The following is a 13,941-nucleotide window of genomic DNA, read 5'->3' on the forward strand; positions in this document are numbered from 1 at the left end:
CTATTAGAGACGGAGTAGAGTTCTAATTCGGCAATAAATGGGTATAGAAAGAGTCGGTATACTGAGTTCCCACTTTGTGTTTTCATCTTTCCTTCCGCAATTTCTTTTCTGTCTATTTACAATCTGCTCAGTGTATTCTGTGGCATGTCTTACAGCTGTTTTGAGGTATTATAAATGACAGAAAAAAGGAACCAGTTTTCTGAAACCTTACAGAATCTGCGAAAAAAACTGTGTGTGTAAAATGTGCGCCAAGGTATAAATAAAAAAAAACACTTTTATTAAATCAAATACTGTTATAAGATTGTACACTGTAGGAATCTCCAAGACCGTTCCCATATTTTGCTGCCTTATTTTAAAGCCCATCCTTTGATCAGTAGTGCGTTTAACGCACTTATCAATTCTTGTTTATCACAAGTATTTCTTTGTCTTTCTTTTCTGTTTACCGCTAGGCGTTAACTAATATGACCCAAAAAAAGCATTCTGGTCATTAGAGCATGAAAGTGACCGATGATAAACCATATGCGGAAGAACATGTTCCCTGCAAGCAATATTTATGATAGGTCGCTGGAACAACTAAAGGTACCGAGTGACTCGAAAAAAGAGCAGGTCGCTCCCTTTGCCAAACAAGGACATTGAGTATAGATGCATGTGATTACAATCCTATACAGCTGCCGTCAATCTTTTGTAGAATTATGGAACTTGTTTTATGCTCACGTGTCATGGTGTTTTTCGAGAGCGAAAATCTCTTCTATAAACTTCAACATGGATTTCCTAAATAGGGCTCTAGCGAAACTGACCCCCCCCCTCCCCGTTTTGTCCTTGAGGCCCACAGCGCCGTGGTCATCGGCGGCCAGATTGATGCCGCTACAGGTTACCCCCACGAAGTACACCAACGACTAATTATGAATGCTGCTGAAATACACTGGTAAAAAAAGAAATTACTTTACGTATATTAAGTGGAGAATATGAAGTTGTAAAATGCCTCTACTCCTCCTCTAAACAAATTTGGTTGTCACCGTCTGACGCAGTTACGATCCTTGTACTTGATGGCTCTGCAGACTCTAGTGAGAACCAGTGGTTTCAGGAACAACATCCACTACTGACAAACTCTCCATTCAGTACAGCACGTTTCTTTAGTGAAACTATAGGCTTCAGCCCGCAAACGATTCGAGCAAAGGCAAAAAGAAGTACCTCTAGCCCACACGTCAATACGTCTATCTGACCAGGATATCTGTCTACGTATCAGACAGACAGATTAGACCGCGAACGTGGGCGGAAAGGAGGATAAGGCACACGTGTTCGGCATGCTGCCTCTGACATAATTCAGGAGGAACACAATGGATTTTCGCGCTTAAAGATGGTTCTCACTTAGCCGGTTTTTAATTTTTTTAGTAGGTGAATAACGCTCTGTAGCAAAGATCGCATAAATACTTATTTACTTTCGATAATCGGTTTCAACAAGATTTGTCGTTACGTGCCAGTTACGAAACATTTTCACTGTGTAGTGTAACCTCATTCCAAGTTGTCAGATTAGTAGATAAAATGTAGCACATCATTCAAAGGTTTGTCAGAAATAAAACATTTAGAATCAAAAAGTACGTTGTGCACATGGCTATGTCCGCATATGTAGCGCTCACAGGTTTTTGTTAAGTCTTAAAAAAGTACAATATAAATTGAAATGTACAATAGCACATCTGTTTACGTTAGATTGACGTGTTTCAGTCAGTGATAAATCATCGTAGACAACGTATATGGGAAAACTCAGTTGTGTCATATTTCCCTTCTACGACTGTACCATATACGCCGTCTAAGATGGTTCATCACTGACTGGAACATATCAAGCTAACGTAAACAGATGAGCTATTGTACTGTATATTTTTCTGTTTATAAGACTTCATCTGCGAGCGCTACATATACGGATATGACCCAGTGCATAATGTGCTTTTTGGTTGTAACGTTATATTTCTGAGAAACTATTCTATATGTATTGGTTCAAAATGGTTCAAATGGCTCTGAGCACTATGGGACTCAACATCTGTGGTCATCAGTCACCTAGAACTTAGAACTACTTAAACCTAACTAACCTAAGGACATCACACACATCCATGCCCGAGGCAGGATTCGAACCTGCGGCCGTAGCGGCCACGCGGTTCCACACTGACACGCCTAGAACCGCACGGCCACGCCGGCCGGCATTCTACACGTATTGCACTTGATCTACTAATATGCCTACTTGGCATGAGGTTACAACTCAGCGTGAACTCGTTTTTGGACACCAGAAGATGACAGCAAAGCCTGTCGAAACCTGTTGTCGAAAATAAATTTGTTTATGTGATCTTGGCAATAGAAAGCTTTTGTCATTAAAACAGACAACTCCTCATTTCTCAACATAACAAATTTCAATCTTAATTTTTAGACGTTCAGAAGTTGTAACTCTCACTGAAAGGTTTTTCTTGATCGCTGCCTGACATTTGGATACTCATGAAAGAAAAAGAGCACATGGAATGCGCAAGGAATTAAGAAGGAATATAGCAACTATCGCATTTATCTAAAAAAATATGACACACTTAAGGAAATCTGTGCTTCCTTTGACCGTTTGTTATTTTGAGCATGTTCAGGTGCATTTCTTTTCTGAACCTGAATGTTTTATCTGGAAGGAATTTAAGCAGAACAGTCTCGTCCGTCCGCTAAGAGTTATCTGGATTACACACCTCTAAAATATTTGGCAGATCTTCAGTCCATAGATTGCACAGACACTGACACACTGAACTGTTTCCTTACATACTGGGTGAAGCAGTTTTAAAGACCATCTAGGCACCCACTGTTAGCCTTAGAATTTTTTATTCCAGGTTTTGTTTTGCAGTAATCATATTTTGCTTTCAACTATGTGTCATTTGCGCGAATATTTTTATCCAGGGTTCGTTTGATTCTTGTAGAACGGAAATTCCACACGATAAAAAATTTAACAAATCAATCTTTCATTATTTCAGTGTCCGTCAGCGCACTTTAGACAGGCAGACAAATGGCGGTGGATTTGGGGGAGGAGACCGAACAGCGAGGTCATCGGCCTCATCGGATTAGGGAAGGATGGGGAAGGAAGTCGGCCCTGCCCTATCAAAAAAAAGAGATTCAACACCTGCAAAATACACCATTCCCGCGTAGGTTCACAAATGAGCATTTGATTTTATAGACACGCTTGTAACTCCTACAAGTTCGGAAGCGTATAACAGGCATGCATTCACATATTTTTTTATATTTCCGGAGAATATGGCTTTGTAAGTAAATCGTTTCGTCGCATTTCGTGAAATTCACTCTCGCTTAGGTTCACTTATGCATCTACACCCTTACTCCGCAAGTCACCGTACGGTCAATGGTGGAGTCTATGTTTCGTGTTCCACTGGGAAATAGAGGAGGGAAAAAAAAAGAGTATCTATACGCTCTGCACGAGCACTAATTTCTCTTATGTTCGTCGTCCTGACGTAATATATATATATATATATCTCAATGACAACAGAGTTGTTCTGCTGTCAGGTTTCAAATGCTGGTTTTCTAATTTTTGTCAACAGTGCTTGTTATGGAACCCACGAATTCATCTCTCTTTTACAGTTTTCTTGTTTATCTGGGGGTCGAATGTACGTCATTTTCTAGACTGAGCGAAAGGAGTATCTGAATAAAAGGATGCTCGCGTGATCTTTAAATTTGTTTTACCCATTTATCTTAAATATTTTAAGCATTAGCTCGGGAAATACGAAATACAGTGTAAGCATGCCACAGTTTACGAACAGAGACCGCTTCATGATAGTATTACCAGAACTCAAGAACCAAAAACCACGCAATGTATTTATAGCAGGTTGGTTGAAAAAATTATCAAGCACAAAACAAAAATTACTTAAATAAAAGAAGTTAACACAACATGTTTAAAACGGACTGAAAAGTATAAAATTATGTCTCCTAGCCCCACACAGACTTAACCTCATACGACAGTCCTCAAAATTCATGCTTTTTAATTTCTAATAGCTATGAAAATAATTTAAAACTTCAAACAAAAACGTGGGCCGCATGCAGTAGATAATTGATGCAAGACGAATTCATATAAGTCTCTAACAGTTTTATTGCTCTGCAGATGCTATGAAGGGCTGTGAGATTTTTCTCAACGACAGCTGCTGTCTACACTCGTTACTACACACATAAAAAAAAAGTTTTGCATCACCTCGCTTCCGAGAGTTCCGGAACCTGTACAGAAAATTGGAATACAGATCAACATAAACATCATTTCCGTCCCTTTTACTGTTCATAAAAACCACATATTGCTTGTTGTACTACAAATGGTTCAAATGGCTCTGAGCACTATGGGATTTAACGTCTCTGGTCATCAGTCCCCTAGAACTTAGAACTACTTAAACCTAACTAACCTAAGGACAACACACACATCCATGTCCGAGGCAGGATTCGAACCTGCGACCGTAGCAGTCGCGCGGCTCCGGACTGAGCGCCTAGAACCGCTAGACCATGTTGTACTACCATAGAACCAGACCTTCAGGTGGTGGTCCCGATTGCTGTACACATCGGTACCTCTAATACTCAGTAGCACGTCCTCGTGCGTTGATGCATGCTTGTATTCGGCGTGGCATACTATCCACAAGTTCATCAAGGCACTGTTGGTCCAGATTGTCTCACTCCTTAACGGCGATTCGGCGTAGATCCCTCACAGTGGTTGATGGGTCACGCAGTCCATAAACAGCCATTTTCAATTTATCCCAGGCATGTTCGATAGGGTTCATGTCTGGAGAACATGCTGCCCACTCTAGTCGAGCGACGTCGTCATCCTGAAGGAAGTTATTCACAAGATGTGCACGATGGGGGCGCGAATTGTCGTCCATACAGACGAATGCCTCGCCAATAGGCTGCCGATATGGTTGCACTATCGGTCGGAGGATGGCATTCAGGTATTGTACAGCCGTTACGGCGCCTTCCATTAACACCATCGGCGTACGTCGGCCCCACAAAATGTCACCAAAAAAACATCAGGGGACCCCCACCTTGCTGCACTCGCAGGACGGTGTGTCTAAGGCGTTCAGACTGATCGGGTTACCTCCAAACACATCTCCGACGATTGTCTGGTTGAAGGCCTATGCGACACTCATCGGTGAAGAAAAATGGTTCAAATGGCTCTGTGCACTATGGGACTCAACATCTTAGGTCATAAGTCCCGTAGAACTTAGAACTACTTAAACCTAACTAACCTAAGGACATCACACACACCCATGTCCGAGGCAGGATTCGAACCTGCGACCGTAGCAGTCCCGCGGTTCCGGACTGCAGCGCCAGAACCGCACGGCCACCGCGGCCGGCCCATCGGTGAAGAGAACGCGATGCCAATCCTGAGCGGTCCATTCGGCATGTTGTTTGGCCCATCTGTACCGCACTGCATGGCGTCGTGGTTGCACAGGTGGATCTCGCCATGGACGTCGGGAGTGAAGTTGCGCATCATGCAGCCTATTTCGCACTGTTTGAGTCTTATCACGACGTCCTGTGGCCGCATGAAAAGCATTATTCAACATGGTGCCGTTGTTGTCAGGGTTCCTCCGAGCCTTTTCCGTAGGTAGCGGTCATCCACTGCAATAGTAGCCCTTGGCCGGCCTGAGCGAGGCATGCCATCGACAGTTCCTGTCTCTCTCTATCTCCTCCATGTCCGAACATCGCTTTGGTTCACTCCGAGACGCCTGGACACTTCCCTTGTTAAGAACCCTTCCTGGCACTAAGTAACAATGTGGACGTGACCGAACCGCGATATTGACGTCTAGGCATGGTTGAACTACAGACAACACGAGCCATGCGCCTCCTTCCTGATGGAATGACCAACTGATCGGCTTCGGACCCCCTCCGTCTAATAGGCGCTGCTCATGCATGGTTGTTTACAACTTTGGGAGGGTCTAGTGACACCTCTGAACAGTCAAAGGGGCTGTGTCGTTGATACAATATCCACAGTCAAGGTCTATCTTCAGGAGTTCTGGGAACTTGGGTGATGCAAAGCTTTTTTTGATGTGTATTATTAGGTGAGTCAATATATTTCTTCCCCCAACTTATAGGCCGGGAAAAGATATTTAAGGTAAAAATTAGAGAGATTTGAGCTGATACGGAGGCATACCAGTCTTTTCCCACAACTAAACATTTGCGACTGGTACAGGTCAAGGGGAAATAGCGCTGATACACAAGCATCCTTCGCCGAACACCAGAGAAGAAAGCGAGTTAACACTGCATTTTCATCTAGTTCTGAGTTATGTTGAAAGTTTCCATTCGCTAGCTCTTGGGGAAATCAGTATGAAGTCAACAGCAAAATTTGTAGCGAATAGACAAGAAAGCGACCTAATGAAAAGTGGGGGGAATGGGAACATTACGATTTGTTTATTTTCAGCTACTAAATGCACCCATACCCGGGGCAAAGGAGGGGGGGGGGGAGGGAGGGGGCGATAAGCCCGTGTCTTCCCCGCTACCCACAGCTCTCAGTGAAAGGAAACAAAGTAGTGTAATTACGTGTATTTTTTCAAGAAAATGGTTTAAAATTTGGTATTATAACCAATGTTTTTCACAGCGTCGGAACTGCAACATTTTTTCGGAACTGCAACTTTTTTTTTTACATGTCCTTGCATGTTGCTATTAGTCTTCCAAAATATTAAAAATACTCCATAACCATAAGTCTACCCCCCTCCCCTAAACCGTCGTATGGGCGCTCTTTGAGAGTACATGTTACCGGCCTTGGTATACACTGCAATCCCTGAACCACAGTGCCGTAAAACACCAATACAAGTGCCAAAGGCGCAGCTCGTTGATGAAGTGGGCTATTGTGCGGTAATTCGTTTTCTGCATTTGAGAGGTAATAGCGCTGCAAAAGTCCATGCTGCCATTACGTGATGAAGAAATACATCGTTCTGATCTATATCCGCTTTATGTTTTCATTGTACTACATCAGTTAATGGCTGCAAATATATCTTCTGCTTTCATTACTGACTAACGACTGTCTCTGTAACGTCGTTCAAGATATTTAATGACGCAAGTTTCAAGCTATGTAAATTTTAACTAAGTAAGGGTGAACATTAGTAACACCGACAAACTGCAGGGACGGAGTCCTGACTGGAAATAGAGGCAAAAAGGATCTATGAGCATTTGTCTGGAAACGCATAGTTGCCACGGTCGATGGCGCTGACAAATGAAAGTTCCCCTGACCACGTGCCGTCTGTGTCGTAGGTTGTGAGATTAATGAAGCGTACAGTAAGCAGCATTCATATCGGGAACAACAGATGGAAACGGTTGAGAGGCAGCACAGCTATACCGAAACAAGTACCTTCACAGACACCAACCACACCACACATTTCAAGCCCTTTTTGTACAGGATATTGTAGAACCTACCCTTCCATCTCTGGTGTACGCACAATCCGCTGTCTCCCTGCAAGCTCGTCTATCTCAAAGGACCCATGATAACACAGACGCCCAAAAAGAGCTTAAAATGTTGTGTGGTGTGGTCGGAGTCTTTGGGGTACTTGTTTTGATACAGCCGTGTTGCCTCTCGATAGTGTCCATCTGCTTGGCTGTACACGGTCACCATCTCTGCTTGTTCCCGGCTTGAATACATCACCATTGTGCTGTTTACATTACGCTGCGTCAATCACACAACTTGCAACACACAAGGTACAAAGGGCGCATGGTAACAGGAACTTTCATTCGTCAGCGCCATCTACCGTGGCAACGATGCTTTTCCGGACAAATTTTCATAGGATCTTTTTTCTTCTAATTCCAGTCAGAAACCCCACTGCAGTTTGTCGGTTTTATTAATGTTCACTGTGTATATGGGGTTCTCCTCCACATAAATTGCATAAATTTATCTTTGTTAAATTGCTCACGATATTCTGACATGTAGTTCATCGCAAGATATAGTTCTTTGTGAAGTTACTCGCTGACAACACTTCTGTGGTCAATGTTAGCGTCACCTAATGGCCTTTTTTTCCTTCTTACATAACTTAATCGCCACAGTCAGTTTGGCACTGGTTCTCTTGGTGTAGACAACAGCACTGTCGAGTATGCCCATATGAGATGAGATCGATATTATAGTCTATGTGCTCACTTTCATGAGCTTTTTGCTGAAGTTTGATTTAAATGTAAGTATGATATTGACTGAAAATTTTGTATATGGATCACTAAGTGGAATATTTATGTTACTATGTACATAATTGTTACAGTTGATTTCTTTGTACACTTTATTCCGTCGCTTCCGTCTGAAGATGAAATTTTGAAACGTGTATCACGTGACGCGTAGCCATGCACTATCGTATGTGATAGTGGTTAGGTGGTGCAGAAGCTTACAGTGTAGTCAAGAATGGCTGGATAACTAAGAAAGAAGTGGCAGTCCATCTCTCCGTGAAGAAGCGTGAATTGCAAGAGAATTCTACAGCCTGGTATTCTACCACAGTAGAGGCGATAGTGGAAAAAGTGATATACAGTCATGCATCAGTTTTCAACATTGCTTCATCATTTTGAAAATAATGACGTCGGCGCCCGCTAGGTTCCGCTGATATCCATTCAAAGAGCCCACCGAACCAAGGCAGCAGCGGGAATGTTGAAGCTGCGTAAGGCCAACCCAGATAATTTCTTTAGCCACGTAATTACCATGGACGAGAGCTGAGTGCATTACTGTGAGCGCGATACAAAGGAGCAAGCAAGCAGTGGAAACATGTGGATTCAACGTCGCCGAAAATGTCTAAGACTCAACAGTCAGAGAGTAAGGTATAACTGTTCCTTGGGACTGTCATGGTGTGTGCTAACAGAATATACTAATAAGGAGCAAACCGTCACAGCTATATATTATCGAAATATGACAAGGTTACGGGGTGCATTAAAGACGCAGTGCTGTTGGTAGCTATCGTCAGTAGTATTTTTTCTCCACAACAACGCTCCACTTCATTTGCACAGGGAAGAGTCACACAAGCTGCTGCTTTGGATTATAAAATTTTGCATCACATAGTGATTCTTCCTAGGATAAAGAAACCATAGCGTGGTAACTATTTCCGGAATGACGATGAAGTGTTTTCAAGGCGAGATGTTTTCTGAAGAAAGAAAATACAGGCTTCTACAACAGCTATGTCCGCCAAATCATCCACTGTTGGGAAACGTGTGGATGTGTGAATCCTTTGCATATTCACCCTTCAACACGATACAAAATTTCATGGTCGCTCTTTGATTATTAACCCCCGACGCAAACAAAGAGGTGTCGGACGCTTAACGTGTGTATCTGTGTACTTTGTGTGGTATCGTAGCTCCCAAACGAAAGATACAATTTTTATGTAATTTTTCTTATTTGAAAGCTGATTTAATCGGTATGTTTCTCAGCTATGTTCCTTGCAAGTCTGTTCAGTCGTTTAAATTTCATCAGCTTAATTAAGTAAAAATGTTTTCCGCCAGTGCGTTCCCTTGATATGCACTACGTAATACGTAAGAGCTACATGAAGTTAAGTAGTACCATATTTCAGAACTCAAAAGGTATAAATAAAAGTCATCGAGAACATTTTCATCGTTTACGTTGGACAAACAATGACGATTTTTGTCTTTTGAAGTCGCCCACTTCAGTAGCTACATAGCAGGAAAAGTATGGCTGTAACTCAACTTTAAGAGATAAACACATGCTCTCACAGACTTTTTTGTAGTTCTTTTTGAGGTCCACAATTCAGTACTAAATCAAACGATTTTGCCCTAACTGTTTAGACTGTCTATTGCAAGAGAGCGCAATGCCAGCCAACTTTCTTCAGACTTAATTTAGAATTATCGCCACTGCTTATGGCTTACTATACCTACATTAGCTAAAATAACTAAAACATAAGCGGTGTACATACGTACAAATTTAAAAAAATGAAACACTTTTCGCGTTTCGGCCCGGGAAGTATTTGTGTGAATGCAGGGGTAGTGTGTTGGTCGTACCGTGTATTCTAGTAGGAAATAATGTTTAACAAGCGCGAAATAAAACTTTGATTAACAATTTAAAAACCCCTACACAAAGAACCTCTAAAAAGTAGAAAAAATCATATTTAGTGCCCCAGTAAGTCTAATATAAGTAGTAGATTTTGACCCAAGTGTCGTCGCCTGAAGGGACCGCTAAGTATGTACAAACTGAACACATCTAAAAATGACTATGAAGTACGAATTTTGAATACTAGTAAGCCATCTAGAAAAAGCAGGTAAATATCAAAACAGTGGTATCAAATCGTTCAGTTCAAATCTTAATTAGCTTACTCCGAAAAATTCACAATATAAGGTCTGTTCAAAAAAATTCTGGCACTTTTTTCGCAAAGTTTTTCTACGCTTACCTTCTACTTATTTATTGTGCACGGTCTCTTTCGAAATACTCTTCTCCACAACTGCTTCCGCAAGTGGGAAGGGCGTTGGGAGCGGTGATCAGTCTTGGTGCGCCTCTTGCTGGATAGCGCGAAGCGCCGTCTGCGAATTTTCTTTTATCTCGTCTATAGCTGCAAATCTTCGTTCCTTCAAAGGGATTTTCAAATTTTCTTTCAAAAGTCCGCAGGGACCAGGTCTGGAAAGTACGGAGGATGAGGCAGCACAGTAACTTCGTTTTTCGTGCAATAGTCACGCACCAAAAGGGGTGAATGTGCGGTTTTGTTACCGTGATACAAAAGCCATGAACTGTCTCGCCACATTTCTGGCCGTTTCATTCTTACATTTTCTCCCAGGCGTCGCAACAGGTCCCTATAGTATCATCGATTAACAGTTTGTCCCTGTGGCAAGAATTCATGATGAAGTAATCCTTCAGGGTCAAAGAAAACTATCGGCATGGCTTTTACATTTGCTCTGACGTGACGAGAGTTTTGTGGTCTTTGAGAACTTTTCCCGACAGATTGTGAAGATTGAACCATGGTCTTAACATCATAACTATAGACCCACATCTCATCAGCAGTTACGATTCTCGTAACGAACATCTCGTTCTCATTTGCACAATCCGAAAGCTCTTTATATGTTGCGGGGCGAGTGTCTTTCTGGTCTTGACTCATGAACTGTGGGAAGAACGTGGCGGCAACAAATGCATCCCCAGTTGCTGTGTCTGGATTCCATGACATGATCCAACTGAAATGTTATATTTTTCTGCCGTCCCTGACATGAGCGTCATCGGTAGACGTCGAAGGGCGTGATGAGAGAGAGTGATATCTTTATCTTCCCTCTGGCCATTTTTAAACCATATGAACCATTCGTAACATCACCGTAGGCTTCCTGCATCGTTTGGCGCGTCTCTGTGAAGACGTGTTGTTCCTCTAACTCTGCTATATCGAAATTCGCAAACTCTACGAACAACATTCTACTCAATGCAATACTGAACTAACAGACATACATCGATGACACTTCCGGCAGTTACACATTAAAGACAGGCGTGCGCAAGGATGCCAACCGCATTTCCCTCCAACACACCACTGTCGTGGAATTATGAATGTTCCGGAACCTTCTGAACTCTCAGCCGTCAACGACGCCTGCTCTCAGGCGACTGCCGTTTCGGGTCGCCGCACTTTATTGCGCCTCGCGCGCCGTACACTGTAACGCGCGACTCGCGCTCGCGGTTTAAGTATGCCTGAGCTAGTAAGATATCGTCAAACTACTGCACGACTAAGACCTCGTAAGATAGAATAATGCATGAAACTTACTTCGTAAAAATATGACAAAATAAATAGGGAAGTCTATTCTTTAATAATGTTAGGGTAATTAAAGATGGACTGGTTTTCATATTTTACAATGTAGGTAATACTAACTTCACATCTATGTAGAGATGTGGATGCGGGACGCACAGGACTGGAAAAGATGACGTCAAACTGAAGAGGCTTACACTCAGCAACAATGCTGTTCTAGAAAAGATAGCTTCCCTTAACTTTTTACTTTTTTGTTTACTTAGCGGTCCCCTGAACTTAAAAGGGCAATACATGTTACTTTTTCTACTTTTTAGAGGTTTTTGGGTAGGAGTTTTTTATATTTTGATTTAACTTTTATTTCGAGGTGCTAATTAAAACTTTGCTTGTCGTACTTCAGGTACGCAACGTAGCTCTGAATACCACAAATGTGCGTGTGATTTGCACAAGCACACAAGAGAGAGGGGGGGAGGATGGAAGAGAGAGAGATATCACGGAGTTAAGGAATTTTCCTCGACCATAGAGAAACATATGAAGATTAAAGAGCCGTCGACACTTACATTACTTATTAGAAATTGACTAATTGCTCAGTTCAAACTGAGTAAGGAAGGAAATCAACTGCATCCTTCTGACCATGCAAATATTCAGGTAAGGCCATCTCCAGACTGGATTTTGAACCTTTGTGCTACCGAATATAATTGCAGCATCACATACATTACACCACTTTGCTCAGAGATGATTTAAGAGTGACAGTTAAAGGGAATGTGTGTGTGTGTGGCGGGGGGGGGGGGGGGCGGTAGTGGTGGTGTGTTACGTGGAGTGGAAGAATAAATATGTCGATATGGAGAAAATAGTGCGGTAGTGCGGAGAAGAAGGGTAGTGGAGAAAAGTCAAGAGACACTAGAGAGCAACACAACTGCTGAACACCACAGGTACTTTCATCAGAATAAGTCCAACAAGATTAGCACGACGCGAACGCACAACCTCATACCGGAACGCTGGGATTATGTGAAACCGCATGCGCTAGTGTTTCATGATATTCAATATTGCAATATCTTCAGCAATTAAATAACCATCGTTCCTGGAAAGTGGCTGGTGTAGAACAATAGGTCAAGAAAATTGTTTGTTGTAATACTTACATAACCGGGAACCGGGTCGCCTCTGTCGACACACACACACACACACACACACACACACACACACACACACACAGAAGAGAGAATGTCTTTCAAAACATGCACGATAAGAACAGCCTATTTATGCGATGAGGAGAGTAACACAGATAATATCATATAAGCTGGACGCGTGTAATGGACTGATTTACTTTCAGAATGCATTACTTTTAATGAGCGAGTGCGGAGCTTGAAACAAAGCATCTGAGATACATTAAGACTACCGATAACGGCCAAGTGCTGCAACAGACGAGTCCGGTGTAAAAGTCTTGATTCTTTGGCGAAGGTTCTTGTATTGGCAGAACGTTACAATCTAGAGAAAGAAAAAATATTTTAATCAGAATTGAGGGTTGGTTTCAGCTGTCCGACTGAGTTTCTATAATGGCTCAGAATCCTGAGAATCACCCACTTAACAAGGTAAGCTACAGCAAATATATACAGCAAAAACTGCGGCTGAGAGTATGTTCCGAACTGATATGGGAAACAGCGTCTAATGTCGAAACAGTCTGGTGTTAAATTTCACAAGCAGTATGATGCCAGGAGGATGATTGTCCTCGTTTGATTTGTCTTCGGTGTGAAATGGACGCAGGTCTTCACAGGAATATTTGAGACATTAAGGAGCTTCCCGAACTGTGGTAACAGTTTCTTGTCAGTATGATACTATTCCGATCAACAGTAATACACTAATGCATCGTGAATTACTGCGTAAATTACATGTCTCCTCAATTTGCCCAAAATTCCAGAAAGGTCTATTTGTGTTCACCAGACTTCACCAGCTTATAAAATGTTGGCTGACAATATCGTACGCAATGCAGTGGATTTTGGGCGTGACAACGTTTGTCTGGGTAAAAGAAATTTATCTATTGCTTTGATTTATTGTTCATTACTTGGACTTAATCCGAAATTTTAGACAACTTGCCACGCGTTGAGCACTCGCGTCTGCACTAGTTTCAGATGACTGCCAATTTGAAACGCATATCTGAACAAGAACATTTCGCTGGTTCTTCCATGTTTTGCCTCGTATTGATCTTAAATGCGTTTTCACTTTCCTTCAAAAAGCCTGAGTGTGTTATGTGTCAATGCCACCGGACGGTGCC

The 13,941-nt window shown here is 42.3% G+C and overlaps 1 protein-coding gene across 1 annotated transcript in view; it reads right to left on the bottom strand.

The window, feature by feature from the left end:
• LOC126181199 (CAD protein) overlaps positions 1-13,941 on the bottom strand; it is a 572,589-nt gene that overhangs the window by 135,768 nt on the left and 422,880 nt on the right. The window lies entirely within an intron of this gene.

This window comes from Schistocerca cancellata, chromosome 1 (genome assembly GCF_023864275.1).
Source record: "Schistocerca cancellata isolate TAMUIC-IGC-003103 chromosome 1, iqSchCanc2.1, whole genome shotgun sequence".
Taxonomy (NCBI): Eukaryota; Metazoa; Arthropoda; class Insecta; order Orthoptera; family Acrididae; genus Schistocerca; species Schistocerca cancellata.